At 36.2% G+C, this 15,455-nt stretch overlaps 1 protein-coding gene; it reads left to right on the top strand.

Annotated features, from left to right (window-relative positions):
• Positions 1-15,455, top strand: part of LOC112957885 (roundabout homolog 2-like) — an 809,913-nt gene that overhangs the window by 271,737 nt on the left and 522,721 nt on the right.

The following is a 15,455-nucleotide window of genomic DNA, read 5'->3' as shown; positions in this document are numbered from 1 at the left end:
AGCAGCGTTAGGAGAACTGGAAGGCAGCAAAGCCACAAATTAAGCTGGGTTCTGATTTATAACCTGTTCAACTCTGTCAAAGGCGAGGGTCTCACCTCAGTTATAATCCACAGAAAACTGCAAATGCGCAGGTAYGTAGGAAGCACCCAGGTTGAGAAATTGTGGGGTTATGGATAAGGTTATTTAGGAACTAATGAATTAAAGATAGGTATTTCCTTTGTAGAATTACTATGCAAAGACAACTAAAAACTTCAGGGCCTATTTTTACTCCCTATGAAGTATCAAATCTTGAAAGACAAAACATTTTCAGTACCCAAAGTGAGACCCAGGGAAGGTGATTAGCAGTATAGTGTTTAACTGGGCTGATAATGTCTCATACTGTCTGTCAGCCGTCGTGTATGACTATTGACCATGTTTTTGGTGCTGAATGGTAATCTTAAAAAGAAAGGAAAGCTGTAAAAAAAGACACATGCAAATTCCTTACTTATTCCATATAATAAGCACTAGAACTAGATCCTTATAAAAACAGCAAATTGTTTTTACATAAGCATTTTATTTAAATATTTATCAGCTTTGCTGACTCAGATATTATATTTGATTGCCACCCACAAATGGAACATAAGAGTTGTAAATAGAAATGAATCTATCCTCATAACACTCATAGTTAAAGTCAGTGAGCTAAGGCTCCCTGTTACCATTTTAGTAATCTTAAAAGTATTTTATATAACTATTGTCCAGGGAAGTAAGAACATAGGAAACAAAGAGTATATATAAACCCTTCTTTTGTGTTTATAAACCTTTATAAACCAAATATTTTATTATAAATATTTGCATAAAGTAATGAAAGAAAATGGCATATCAGAAACTTTATCTGACTCTAAATTTTAAAATCTGCTTCTATTTCTCTGCTGTCATAAAACTGYGATAGAAATCCTCTTTTTTTTTAGGCAAAAAGAGGAAACGGTGATAAATATGGCAATCTAGGTTCTTTTCTAGTTTATGTTTACTAAAGATAAACCCTGAGCTGAATTATATTTTGAATTATCCAGAGATGTTACTCATTTCAAACTTAAATTCTTACCTTCCCAATACTCACTGGAATGACAGGATGTAGAAAGAAAAGTGACTAAAAAATTACAAAGCAATCTGTCATAGCACCTCGATACATCTTAGAGTACCTTATATTTAAAAGCTCAGGGAAGTAAAGATGACTGGTTTAGATTTGGCTTTGCACTTGCACATTAAAAAAAGAAAGCATTTAATTACTTTAGTGTCAAAAGCTTTGCTAATACCACACTAATTTGCATATTTTTTGTTGTTCACCCAAGGTAATTTCACTCCATGTTAAAACACTTATCTGAAAAGACCTTGACTCTCTTTAGAGGAAAGAACAGATTAAAAAACATAATCAACCCTTTTTCCTGGGTTCACAAAGGCAAACTGAACTATCTGATCTTTACTAAAGTGTTCCCTGAATGTCAGTTTCCCAGATGACTTTTTTTTCATTATTTATGCTGCTTATACACTTTAAAACTAAACTTCAGTGTGGCTATCAAACCTTAGCCAAAGCTCGAGGATAAGCAATTGCTAGTTCATAATAACAGAATAACTCTTATTTAAAAAAAAAAAGCAAACAAAATGCTTTGAAAATTTCTTTGAAAATTAATGCTGTGAGAAAATACATGATATTATAAAGTCTGATTTGAATTATTTTCCTTACAGTCTTGCATAGTCATTATGCCAATCAGTGTTATCAGTGTTACCAGAAATGCTACATTTCTGTTCAGAATCATTTGTTTTGCCTGTGGAAGAGACTGTGTTCATAGTGAGACTGGCTGGAGTTTGCTGCCTGGCGTTTTTAACCATGCATTGGCCAGTTGTGAGGAAGTTGTGTCAATCTGACTGCTTCTGGGGAAATTGGACCTCATCTACTGTGCATTATTGTGCCATTAATAGATTATATTAATTGTATAAGCCTCAGAGGCTACTTTTGGTCACCTCTTGAAGCCAGGATGCAATTTCTTTTCCGTTACTGTATGACAAATGGCAGAGGGGAGAAGGGAAGAGGGAAGAGGTGAGTGCTGAAACATCAGAGATCACGGCGGGCAAGAGACAGCTGCTGAAAAGTCTCATCATCTGCTTTGTTGATGTACTTTTCTTAGACATTCAGGGTTAAATTTAATGGTGGTAAATGATATTTATCAGCTCTTAATTGCATAAAGTGGCATTTATCCTCTGCACTAGTTTTCCAGCCTTTTCCCCACTGCAGATCCAGTAGCCATAGCAATCCATCAGGTCATCCCACAAGAGGCTGTGTGTACTCTTGGGAAGATAGAGCCTGCCCACCACAGGACCACAGGTAGGAACTTGGGCCCAGGAGAGCAGCAAAGCCCCTCGTGGTTTCAGGGACATTCTCAGTGAAAAGGACAGTGATGGGCAAGTTGCTTGCCTTTTGAAAAATCAAAAATATTGACAGGACAGGATGGACATTTCCTGAAGAACATGAGGCCAATAAATTTGTCCTGGCATAGAGGGAAGGCCAGAGAAAAGGTCTAGGGGACAAATGATATAGAAAAAATTGGCGTGTACTTCTCAACTTTGTGACTTTTGGTGCTGGCTGAAGAGAAACATCTGAGGAGGCTATTATAAGGCCAGAGCAATCGTATTCCGGAAAGAAATRTCTTCTATTTCTCTGGAAGAAACTGAAAAAAACTGCTAGGTCATTATATCCTGTTAAATCCTTTGGGTAGGTTTTGTTTGTTTGTTTGTTTGTCTCCTGTAGAATTTAAAACAGGTATTCAAGGATACCAGATACTTATATGTTTATACATATATCTAGAATTATTCATTTGATATAAACATAGCTGTAGTAAAAGSAGTAAACTTTCACAGAGCTTAAACCCTGCAAAATATCAGCCCATAATATATGTATGCCAATATATGAATAATATTTATAACTATATTCTGAGTATTTAATCATGATTTTGCGTTTTGCATGCTTGTAACTATTTAAAGCAACATAACTAACTTTAAAGCAACATAAATACTGAACTCTTTACTCTTCCTATTTCACCTTATTTATTGGTGATCCAACTGATTACTTATAGTCTTTGTATCTCAAAATACTTTTGATTTCATTTATGGATTGGTTTTATAGGTAGCCATCATCCAGCTGTAAATACCTTGAAGTGTCTTTATTCTAATTGTTGGAAGACTGATCCAATAAACACTGTCATGATCATTTTGAATACTAAGCCATGTTTGAGCAAGTTTTTCTCTATTTTTTTTTTGTTAGAATGTTTGCATTCTAGCACTTTCCTATCAGTTATTTGTTTTATATTCTTCTCTAATATATTATGCTATATTAGAATATTGGGGGGAAAAAATGAAAGCAGTGAAATTGTTTTCTTTTTCTTTTTCCCTACTTGACTATATTTCTTTATGGACTTTTGTGGTACAGATTTCAATTTTGAAATGCTGGTGGAGCATGGATGCAGACTGCCAACATCAGTTAGCTCATGGTTGKTGTATGTTTTCTGTAGATCAGCTTGAGGATAAATATTATATACCTGAGCTCCCATGCTATCAGTTTTTTTCCTCGAGACTGGCTTTATATTTACCACAAAGAGAACAGTAATGTCATTACTGTTCTCTAAGAAAATATGAGAATGGCTGAAAGAGAACAGCCATTAAACAACACGGAACTTACTCTTGGTTAGTTAAAAGGAAGTACTCTACCCCCTGTGCTACTTTTCTGTAGTTTTTTATTCTGAATGTAYACAAATTTGAGGATGAGAGATAAAAATATTGAAGGCAACCATATGTTTTCCTTCCTTGGTGTAGTGGTATAAAAAGCCTTGCAAAAGAAATGAATTTCTGTATTGAGTATGTGTGATATCTGTGCTTTTTTTCTCCAGGACAAATACTCATGTAAGCTAATTGATCACAGACACATTATAGTCAAGCAGCTAAGAGTGTTTAGCCCAGACAGGTATCTATCCTCTTCCATCTACTCTATTCCTAGCACTGTTGCTGATGAAAACATTGCTAGCTGTGGGGTTTTCCGGAAGGTGATGAGCATCTGTTGCTCAGAGCTGTTTGACTATGAGATTTTGCCTAGATAGATAAAGAGCTTTTGGATATAAATTGCTCGCTTTTATGCTCTGAGGAAGCAAATGTCCCTTGAAGTAGGGTTTGGATTCCTATATGCTTCCTTGTGTCAGGCTGTCATTGATCCAGATGAACATAACATTCCTACAGGCAGAAAAAAAAAAAAAGGAATTAAAATTAGTAATAGCGACAGATAAAGATATTTTGATAAGAAAAGCTAGGTTTCTGAGAGAATGATTGTTTTTCTCAGCTGAAATTTGTTTCTGAGCTCTGAACAGTTYAAAGTCAAAACAATCAAACCAATGAAGCTACTCCATTTCCTTGTAGTTTCAAGAAATTAATTATTAGTGTGCCAAATGTGTATCTTCAGGGCAGCAGTGTGAGGAGAAAAAAATGATCCCAGCACTTTTRAAGATATCTGACTTAAGTACTTGGCGTCCTCCACAGCAGGTAGGAAATCATGAAACATTAAAACCAAACTATCTTAAAGCCAATTTATTAAAGCTGTTRTAGCTTCAGACACACCAAAGGGGAAATTAAATCAACTGTCTTTATAAAATGTATTAATTTGTTTTACTGCACCTCAGCAGGAGGAAAAAAAAATAAAATAAAGACAAACCTGCCACCAGTAATGAATAAAGAACACTCCACAGCAGGAAAGAGAAGAAATAGAAGGAAAAGAAAAAAGAAGAAAGCGCAGGATTTAAGGAGTTCATCATAAAGAGTACATGTGCAACATGACAGCTGTGGTCAAAATAGGCACACTCTTGTAACTGCGTGCTGGCGTTTGTTCAGATATGACAGGCTCTTCTCATTATCTGTAGTCTATCCTGCAAAGCCTCTCTTTCTGTGTACTAAAAGAAACAATAAAGTTGGCCCACCAAGATTGCTTACAGAAGTTAAAAATAACTTCCAAAAATCACAGCAAAATTTAACTTATGTTCAGTGTAGCACCATTGATTTCCATGAAACTGAAAGACAAGGAAAATACAGCCTTGCTGGAAATAATGTCTTCCTAGACTCAGAGAATCTTACATGTTTTGTYTCTTCCCTTGAGTCATCAGAGATTTGTCTTGTACTGATGGTTTGAGCTTCTGCAGCATTCTCAAAAACGCAGCGGATGGCTAATGCTCTGCCAGGTCASTGGCCAAACAGCAGAGGGTACTCCAATACCAAATCAATACCATCAATTCCATCAAAACAATAAAGATTATTTTTAAAGATGGCTGAAAATATTTTTACCTGATAAGTGTTTTTGTATTGAATGTGAGTTTTGCATTATATGGCCATAATATTTTTAACATACTCCTTTGAGTTACCTCAGGGCAAATTAGTAGAAAAGTGACACTAAATTATTTCATTGAGTGCTCATGGAGAATGCTAAAAGTTGAAAAGGCTTATTAACTCACTTCCAAAAGTTCTTCTATCAGATAGCTGTTATTCTTTTAAAAGAAGCCAGTGTAAATTGACTCCATATAAGGAATACTGGTAGCCACATGCAGTCTTCCTGACTTCAGAAGATTTTTGWGAATCCTTAAAGATTTTGGAATTACAGTTAAATCTTACTAGGGGACAAAAACACAGAAATTTATTAAAAAAAAMCTCTTTTTCTTGTTGCTCTCATTTTCAAGAAAGGAATTCTCTGCTAAGTATGTAATGAATGATGCACTAAGAATAACTTCTGATCTTTTTGAGAAGAGGTATAACCAAAAAGGGATCTGTTAGCCAGTTAGCTTAGCTTCAGTAACCATTTAAGAAAGAATTTAAAAATATTTGCAATGGAAAAGATATAGTAAAAGGGGCCTCACAACCCAAACTAGCCTGTTTTTAATTTTCATTGCATTTGAAAGTATAAAGATGATAATATTTGTATCTTCCCATAGAAATTCTCAATGGTTCCTAAAGAAGTAAGTATATACTAAGCAAGTATATGCTTATTTTTTATGAGCCATTTTTGCATTAATAGGAAAAATAAAAAGGGAAACCAAAGAAGGTCTTGGCAAAAGGAGATAGAGTGTTACGATTAATGAGGCATTCTTAAATAAGACAGTCTTATTAAAGATTAGTTTTAGGTCCACTRTCATTTCTTATAAATGACTTATAAGACAGGATGAAGAGCAGAATTTAAATATGCTTGTGACATAAAATGAGTTTAAGATCAAACAATCCAAATGACATTGATAAAATTCAATAGGATTTGTACAGATTAGGGAGTAAGGATATAAGGGAGAGAGAGAGAAAAAAATTGCTGCACAATAGAATTGCAGTGCATGACATTGATGTGTTTTATCACTTCGGGTCCAAATAGCATAGCTTATAAGTGGTGTCATAGTCCCACACAGAATCTACTTTTACTAATAAAACTAAACTTTTACTAATAAAACTAAATAAAGCTGTCATCCATTAACATTCTCTTGCAGAAAAGGAAAAAAAAATAAACATCTCCAGTTTGATGTGATTCCCAGTAAGGAACATGAAAGCTATTCTGGAAGAACCATTATTTGGGGTTTTGAGGAGCTGAAAGACAGGCCTGTCCTTACCTTCTCTACATACAGTGGAAAGTGGCTTTTGTACATGTTACTAAAGCCTTCAAAAAGTGTCAGGAGATGAGGAAGAGCATACTTCCCTGAAGATAGATACTGATTTTTTTTTCTTGTCTACCTTTGCAGTATTACTCTTTGTGCTAGGTATGACCTTGACAGAGGTCATGCTTAGTCCCTAAATTCGGTATGCATGGCAGAACACTCCACAGGCACAGAAAAGAAACTGCTTGTGCTGTTGCACAGAATATCAACTGTATGGTTTTTATCTTCTTGAATTATTCACAGCAAAACATTTCTAGATTGCATGATACATTTTGTAAAAACTTTGGGAGTCATTTAAAAGCTGGTAACAATATGGGTCTTGTCCTAAAAATATTTCAATCTTCAGTGCTCATTTTTTAAAATTAAAATTATGAAAACTTATGAAAATAATTATGAAAAATTATGAAAACACTGAAGAGGAATTAGAAACCAGTCCAACTTCAGACTTTTCTACTCATGCTATTGCTTATTTTTTTTTCTTGAACTTCCAATGATAACAGGAAATACATACTTCCAAGAACATACTTTGTACCTTTTTTCCAAAGATTGGAAAAAGAGATTTTCTTTCTCCCAACCCACCTTATTTTTATCTTTCTGTGATATTCTCATTTGGCCTTTCCTGCTTCACTGCTGTAGCCACAAACATGGAAGAGCCGATTYACAGGCAAAACCAATGAGCAGTCCATTGAATGCCTAAAACATTTGATTTAGAGGCTTCTCTAGGTCCACGCAAAGCCCGTAAATGAGGATTATTGGATGATGGCAACCTAGCTAGAACCCAGATGATAGGGAATTATAGTGTGTGTGCTACTTTTCTATTATATATAGATATATGTTGAAAAGATGGATTAACTTTGRGCCAGTCACTGTGGAAAATATGTTTGGATAAAAGCTCATCTCTCTTTGGCTGTAAGGGCAGGAATAGAATGAAGTTACAGAAAGGAGTTAAGTGAGATATCTAGTATGAACACTTAGACTGTTCTGAAATCGTTCTTTCTAATTTTCTGCCTAAYGCAGAGCAAGAAGCAAGCAGGCATGCAGTGTCTGCAATTACATTAGAAAGCTTCTCTTTATATAAAAGAATCTGTGAGTGTATCTTGAGACTATGTGACAATTTGTAGAGTATATAGCTCTCCTTTTTCCTTTGTGCTTCCAAGGTATTTCTAGGTTGCCAAGTTGCCTGCATGATCTGACATAAAGTCATCCGAGCCCTATCTACTCCTTTGACATTTTGATAGTGGGTTATTATATTCCACTTGTGTTTTCTTGCTATTTGTGCACTTTCCATTCTGTGGATGGGAGAGTGGGTATATGAAGTTCAGAGTCCCTCCCTTCCCCACTTCTCCACTGGCACTCTTCATGTCAGTCTTCCTGGTGCAAGCTCCTTGAGCTGCTCCACGAGAGAGGATGAAAGCCCCAAGCTCTGCCGCGTCTCTCTTCTGTGGATTCCTGAAGGCTGTGCAGGTGGCAGCCAAATGGCTCAGTTGCTCCAGGGGGGGAAGACAGAAGCATGCGAATGAGCTTAGTGTTTTGGGTTTTTAGTGAGGGCTGTGCTCACAGTTTATTTAGTTCTGTATGAAAGATTTATTATTTCTAGTCTTCACTCTTAGCTGAAGTGGAGAAACTGAACCAGTTGTATGAAGGATCTAGATCCTGAGGCTGAAATAGGGCTATGCTGGGCAGTGGCATTGCTAGATGCCATTTTCCCTTGAGAATGAATCCATATCAAGAACCAAGTGAAGAGTATGATACCAGTAGAGAATACAGATSAGTCAGTCAGAGGTATATGTGAAGGTTATGGAGATACATGTCCTTGTGCTGGTATCAACATGACACTGTGCTCTTCCAGTTTCAAGGGTATACAAGTACAGTGATCTTGTTTTGCATGCAATATACATAAAAGTATTTCAGTGAAAGATTATTATATCAGTTATATAAATATGTTAATGTAAGATATGTGAAGAGCTAAAAGATTCAAGAATGTGATCATATATAYTCTCAAAATCTAATCAAAATATCAGTTTTAATCTCATTTTAGCAGATATCTAAAGTATCTCTGCATTGCTTCCGAAAGTGTGCATTGAAAATTTGGGGATGTGCTGGAGCAYTATTAGAATATATTTTCATATCTAGTCATGAAAGGAGAGGTCAAGATGAATCAGTTTTACTGCTGTGCTATGTGCTGCTCTGTCACAAGTCTTGTAAAACCYTGAAGCAGATTTTATGTTGTTCATGTTTTTACTGTAGATTAAAAGGAGGGAGGAGAAATTATGATTAACAGGTAGCAATGAGATGTTTCTCATTTGTGTTTATTTTTCTTCCCATAGAAATGGATGTTGTACAGGCTTCTCCATTTATGCAACTCAATTGATGTAYCTGATATATAAAATGGATTAGATCCATTCCATCCAAGTGGAAACATTACATTACATTACAATTCAAATCTGATAACAATATGCTTTAGAAATAACCAGAAGCAAGAAAAGCAATTAATATTTTCTTGCAGTATGAGGTAAGGCACAAGATTCATAACAAGTTCCCCTAATCTATTGTAAACTTASTCTGTGATTACATCTGTGCTTTGTCATGAAAAGTAGTGTTACAAACATTACCCTGCTTGAGAAATAGTCGAGTTTTATATATTTGTAAAGACAACTCTCTTCGTCTAGTTTGTGTTGTAAAATMCTGCTGTGAGGGCAAAGAGTCCTCTCCAGAGGTATCATCTCCAAGTGGGTCAAGTGGAGATACACTAGATGCTGCTCCAGGAGAGTGGAGCTAGTCAAGCAGCAACCACTYGCTGCATGGTGGATAGGAAAACCTGTGGAGACTAGATGATGAACATCTACTTCTGCAGGTTTTGACTGCCAAATAAAAGGCATGTTCTAGAGATGAGAGATATGCTTACTTCTCTATCTGGAAACTCTGTATTGAACTCTGAAAGTCCCTGAAAACTGAGTTCTAAGGAAAAAAAACAGGGTCACTCCAAGCATATCCGAAGCTAGGTTTTGCATGCATTGTTTTGAGAACTACTAAGTTTCCCAAATCCAATTTATGTTGCTTATWTCTGTGTAATATCACAACTATGCAGTGGCCTAAATTTGGTTAAAACTTAGCTGACAAGTGTAATGAAAAATGAATTATGTGAGGAGACTCTTTTAACTAGAGTAAGCTTTCACAGTTAAATCAAGCTGGAAGCTTGATAGTGCCCTATTGAAGCTTCTTGGAAATGTGAAATTCATTCTCCATGATGACAGTGAGAGAATCTGAGAAAAACCTTTTATTTGGCGCAGACTATCTGCTCATAAAAATATTTTTAAAAGCAATAAAAATCCACAGTGTTGACAATTTTGCAATATGTCTGAGCTTATTTATCATGTTGGGAAGAATTAAGAAACTAGTGGTACTTAGGCATGAGTATTGTATTACTGGAGGGTAATACTGTGTTACTGTAGTTTTTAAATCACTATAGTCAAGCCCAGACAATTATTTTGCTGAGATCTGCACTAACACAGAATCAGAAAGTCTGTACTCTTAGCAGGATTGAAAAAAAATGATCAGATAATAAATAAAAGAAAGAGGTAATCAAAGAGGAAGCCAAAGGAAAGAGTGGGATAATACTAGTCAGCAGGGCAGGCAGTGACCATGCTYTTTTCATGGCAGAAGCAAGTTATAAGGTAGAATTTAATGAAGCAATCAGGAGATTTTACTGATGTTTATGGGAAGTTCTTCTCAAGTGTGGTGAAAATGCCTCCTGAAAGTGTGTAGCAAAAATGATTTGCTTAATCRCTTTAAAAGATTTTTGTCCTTCTTGTTCAACTTCTTTGTTTTTCCGTCATGTCTGCMGAAAATTTGAAAGCCTCATTTTCTTAAAAGAAACTAGTGGTACTCTTGTTTTTCTGAAGGTGAAAGGTTTTTGCATGGAGTAAATCAAAGCTATATATTTTCTTGGAGAGGTGATATAGGGGAGAAAGGAGCAATGTGCTACGTGTTCCTTGCTATGTCAGCTGCACATGGGGTGGATAACAGTATGCAACATTGATTCTAGCCCCATTAGAAAAAAAGTTTCCCCTTTTTTTAGGATATAAACATATATAGTGAGCTTTGTGCAACCTGGCTTTCAGTTTCTTTTCTAAAGCAAGTGAACTGTTCTGCAGCCGTTCAGGGTCAGYTAAAAGCTTCCCCTTGAGTCAATTTTGGTCCCTATTGCCAAATTCTAACAAGTGTTTCTATTTTCTATTCTAACAAGTCTTTCCTGTTTCTGAGGATATGTTCTCTTCTAAGTTCATCCTTTTGTGGCTTTTTCTTTTTCCTTCTCTTTTGGTGTTGAAGTTCATAGACCATTTGAGTAGAGACTTATCATAGAGGAAAATATGAAACTACTTAGAATTCAGTAAAAAAGGTTAAATTATCACGCCTCCCTTTCACAAGTGCCATGAGAGGGATTATGGAAGACCCAGGTAAAAATAGCTCTGAGGTGTAAGACTCAGAGGGACATCTGAAGAATCTGTGGACTCAGAGGGACATCTGAAGAATCTGTGGTAAGGCCTTTCTTAAATGTAATTTGGAACTGCAAGTGGAGTCCCTTTTACTGTTTTTCTGGAGGCTGGAAGGCAGTTGGGGTCAGTGGTGTTATAATATTTCTCATGTATTTTTTTTTAGCTGGTTTTGTATAAATGTACACTAGAATACATTACACTTGGTAAAATAGAGTATGTAAATATCCCAGTCATAAGTGTTCAAAAATGGTTTGGAGAATAATATTCAGTAAATATACCAAAAAATGGTAAATCTAATGCAGTTCATTTATTGACAAGTGTAGTTAGTCTTTCACATTTCTGTGCAGAGAATAAGTAACTGTCGACATGTCAATCTTTTGAGGTATGCTGGCTGACAAATATGATGCCATTGTAAAAATGAAAGAAACTATAAATGCAAGTCAGATGCAGATGAATAGTACAGTAAAATTGTCTTGCTGCCTTACATTCAAGGCCACCTTTCTGTGTGGATATGGATGTGTTTAAAGGATGTGTTCTTTTTCCTGGTGCAGTCTGTCCATCTCAATAAACCAGCACAGTTTTGGGGTGTGCGAAAAGTTCCTGACAATTAGATTTTGTTGGCAGCTGTGAAGCCCTTGGCTACTGGAGACAGCTTTAACCCTTGGCTTACCTGCTGCTGTAGAGGACTCATCCACWTCTCTAAGACTATTGAACTGAATTCTAGGTTTTTGTTTTTTGTTTTTTGCTTTTTTTTTTTCTCTAGCCTGCTTTCCTTGRTGCATAAAGCAAGAGCCATGTCAGCAATCTACATAGCTGCTTAGATCAGGTCCAGTATGAGATGTTGCGGGAAGAGTTCTGGACATGTGGGTCAGGTTGTATTTCATGAAGTCATTTCATATGAAGATGGCCTTGGCTTGTTGTTAGGAAACCATTGTCTTGTTCGTGTGCTTCTGAAATTCCAGGCATGTTTAACTCCTCATTTCTACCACAGTCACTGCCTTTATTTCAAAACAGTTGAGTAAGGACAAATAAATCCMTTTTGTCTGTTTGTTTGTTTGATGTTGTTGTTATGTCTTTGTTGTTTGTTTGTTTTTTTAATGGCTAGGATCAAAAATGTCAGAATAGGGCATACCTATTAGCACGGAGCTAAACAGAACCCCTCAGTACACAGGGACTGTGAGCAGTGGGGAAGGTGAAGACAGACACAGACAAGCAGTCAGACTACCATCTATGTCACTCTTGTTATACTGTTGTGACAGAAAGGTCACGGAAGGGTGGAAATGGAAGAAATGCACCTTGACTTCATGATGTCAGTTGAGATGATTCACTTAGCTGTTTATGGCATGCTCATGCGATGCTGGGTGCTTCCAGATGTTTGGAAAGAGATGGGCGCCACATGTTTCTCCAAGGACAAAGGCTAGGAGTACAACAAATTGGTCACTTTTAGAACGTCTTCTAGTTGAGTGGGAAATGAACTCAAGCAGATGGTAATATAAGGTTTTATTGTAAAAGATGGCATAGCAAGGTTGAGCAAGGAGCTAACAGACTGATAGACCCTGGAGGGGATGACAGTGGTAACAGAAAGCATAGAAGTAATGGAAGAAAACAGAAACAGCTTAATGAGGCAACCTTATGTTAAAGAGATATCATGACTTAAACAGGCTGCCTCCTGCAAAAATTAACAGTCAGCTCAGTGTTAACCTGGGGTTCCTGCACTTGCTTAAGATCTGGCATGGGTTGAGTACGTTCCAGAGATGAAGACCAGAGAACTGAAGGGGTGAAAGGTGTTGTCAAAAGATAGAAAAGGAGAGAGTTAGATAGATACGTTCTGTAGCAATGACTATTAGAGATAACTTGCTTTCAGTTAATAAACTAGGCATAAGTCACATCTTTGCTTTTAGCGTTTAAGMAGGTCAGTTCTTCCAGGCTTCATAGTTCATTTATGATATGTTGCTCCATAAGACCTCAAATAATACTGTTTTTCTCATACGAAATCTAAATTTCCACAAAATTATGGGAACCACAGAGAACCGCAGGACAATATTTGGAATATGACGACAAAGAATATTTTTATGGAAAGCTTTCTGTATATGTTTGGTGTTTGAGTTTTGTTCACTCATCTGATTTTAGAAACATACTTGCAATTCAAATGGATCCTAAATTAAATCTCTCGAGTTAGCACTTTTTCTATGCTGGGAAAATTCCAGTTCATACCCAACCAAAAGTTAGAAAAACTTTTACCTAGGTGCAAGGACAGGGTTTAACTGACATTTATGTACAAGTCCAACTAGATGCCTGGAGACTACCTCTATGGTGGACATAGATCCAAAGACAATCTCAGAACATTTGGAGATGGTCACATCACCCACGTGCTTAGATTAGTTCATGCTTTGGTAGAAAAGCATTTTGGAATCTTCAGTGAGAGGTTATTCCCTTCTGTTTCTCTTAGGCCTAGCTTCTCTCCCTTTCCATCCACTGTCCTGCAGATCTACCTAAAGAAAGTCTAATTGTTAGATTGTTAGTAAGACACGAAACCAATTAGTCTGTTCTCCTGACATTAAAAATTAAATTCAAGAAACAGGGCCAAGTCTAGAACAGATGTACCTCAGTATAGCTCTTGTGCCAGTGGGGCTCAGCTAACTCATTTCAGAGAAGGATCTGACATGCAATTTGTAAAGAATAGTAAAAAATTGCTACTCTTAAAATAAAGGCTGTTGTAAGAAAATACCATTTTTACTACATTGAATTTTAATTGAGGACATAAATGAGGAAGTGATTCCCATCAATAATATAAATTCCCATTTTCTTTCCACAAATGAAGTAGAACAGAAATACTGAGTTATCTTAGGACTTCATGTTCTTGAGAGATCCTAGACAAGGGAAAGCCTCATTAAGTTAAGTATGCATATTTTATAGTAATAGGAGCTAGTATTTGGTTTTTGTGCTAGTATTTATTGTTTATTGTTGACTGGATCTTTTAGTTTATATTCTCACTGAGTCTCTTCACTTCCTATTTAAATTAAATAGTTTATTAACTGAGCTGAGCTTCTACAATGTTTCAGGATATTTGATAATATAACAGCACTAAGTAATTTTTATAGCTTTAATTTTGARTTTTTGTCCTATCTTGTAGAAGTCTGCAGATATTTCTGTCCCTATCAAATTATTTCTTTCCATTACCAAGCCATTAACTTTTCAATTTCCCTTGTATTTCTAACTGCAATTTTTCTTCCCTCCACTTTTTTTTTTTTTGGTTATTTTCTTATTTACATGCTTGCATGACTGGTAATATTCAGGTTGGTGCTATTGCTATAGCAAATCCATTATCTTAAAAATATCTTAAAAACAAGAATTAACAAGTGATTAGAGGCAATTCGTTTTAATATTCATTTTGTCCACTGGATAGAGTTTGAGTTTAGTTGCTGTACCTGTGCATGCTGATTTTCATGTTTCTAAAGAAATTTCATATATTTAGCCAAACTTATTTACCTTCCATATATATATATGCATATATATATATATATATATAAAATTAACCATTACAAGCATGTGAAATTTTGACAAGTGCCTGATCTGCCCATTTATTGGCCCGTTTTCAATCTCTGCAGCTGATAGCATGGGAAGAGAGTCCACCTGCAGCACTAGGCTGGGAGCATCTGTGGCTTTCTGCTGCCCTCCTTTGCATGCCAATAGTATTGCCCTGGGCCCACAAGGTATAGCAGCTGTGTGTCCTAATTTCTAACAATGTTAACAGCCATGGATACCATGCATTTTAGTTAGAGCAGGATTCTAGCTCCCTAAGGAGCAAGGATATCATAGACAATGTTATGCCTTTCAGAGTGGTTTCTCTTGTGGTCTTTATCCTAAAAAGCTAGGATATCCAACCAGGTAAGCAACCAATAGCAGCCCATACCCAAGCACAACACAACAAGCATTTTCCAACAGCAAAATGCTGGAAAAATAGGAGTTACTGGAGACTGAGTGTTTGCAAAGAACAGTCAGGTTGCCTTTCCTTTGGCTGGCTGCCAAAGGCTGCAAACACTTTGGTGTGTTTTGGCRTATTCCTAGAGTATTTATAGAGCTGGTACTCCCAGTGATCTGTGTATTCTTGTTAAAATGTTTTTCTTCTAAGTTAAATTCTTCTAAATCATCTTCAAAAAGAACATTTCTGAAGAATAATGGCTACTAAAYTATAAACTAGTAGCCCCAAATTACAAACTAGTGAAGAATGAATGCTGAATATCTGACGTTACTCTCCCTGCCA

This window comes from Nothoprocta perdicaria, unplaced genomic scaffold (genome assembly GCF_003342845.1).
Source record: "Nothoprocta perdicaria isolate Ctin4 unplaced genomic scaffold, notPer1 scaffold_78, whole genome shotgun sequence".
Classification (NCBI taxonomy): Eukaryota; Metazoa; Chordata; class Aves; order Tinamiformes; family Tinamidae; genus Nothoprocta; species Nothoprocta perdicaria.
Note: the sequence above shows the minus strand (reverse complement) of the source record. Positions and strands in the feature narration are given on the sequence as shown.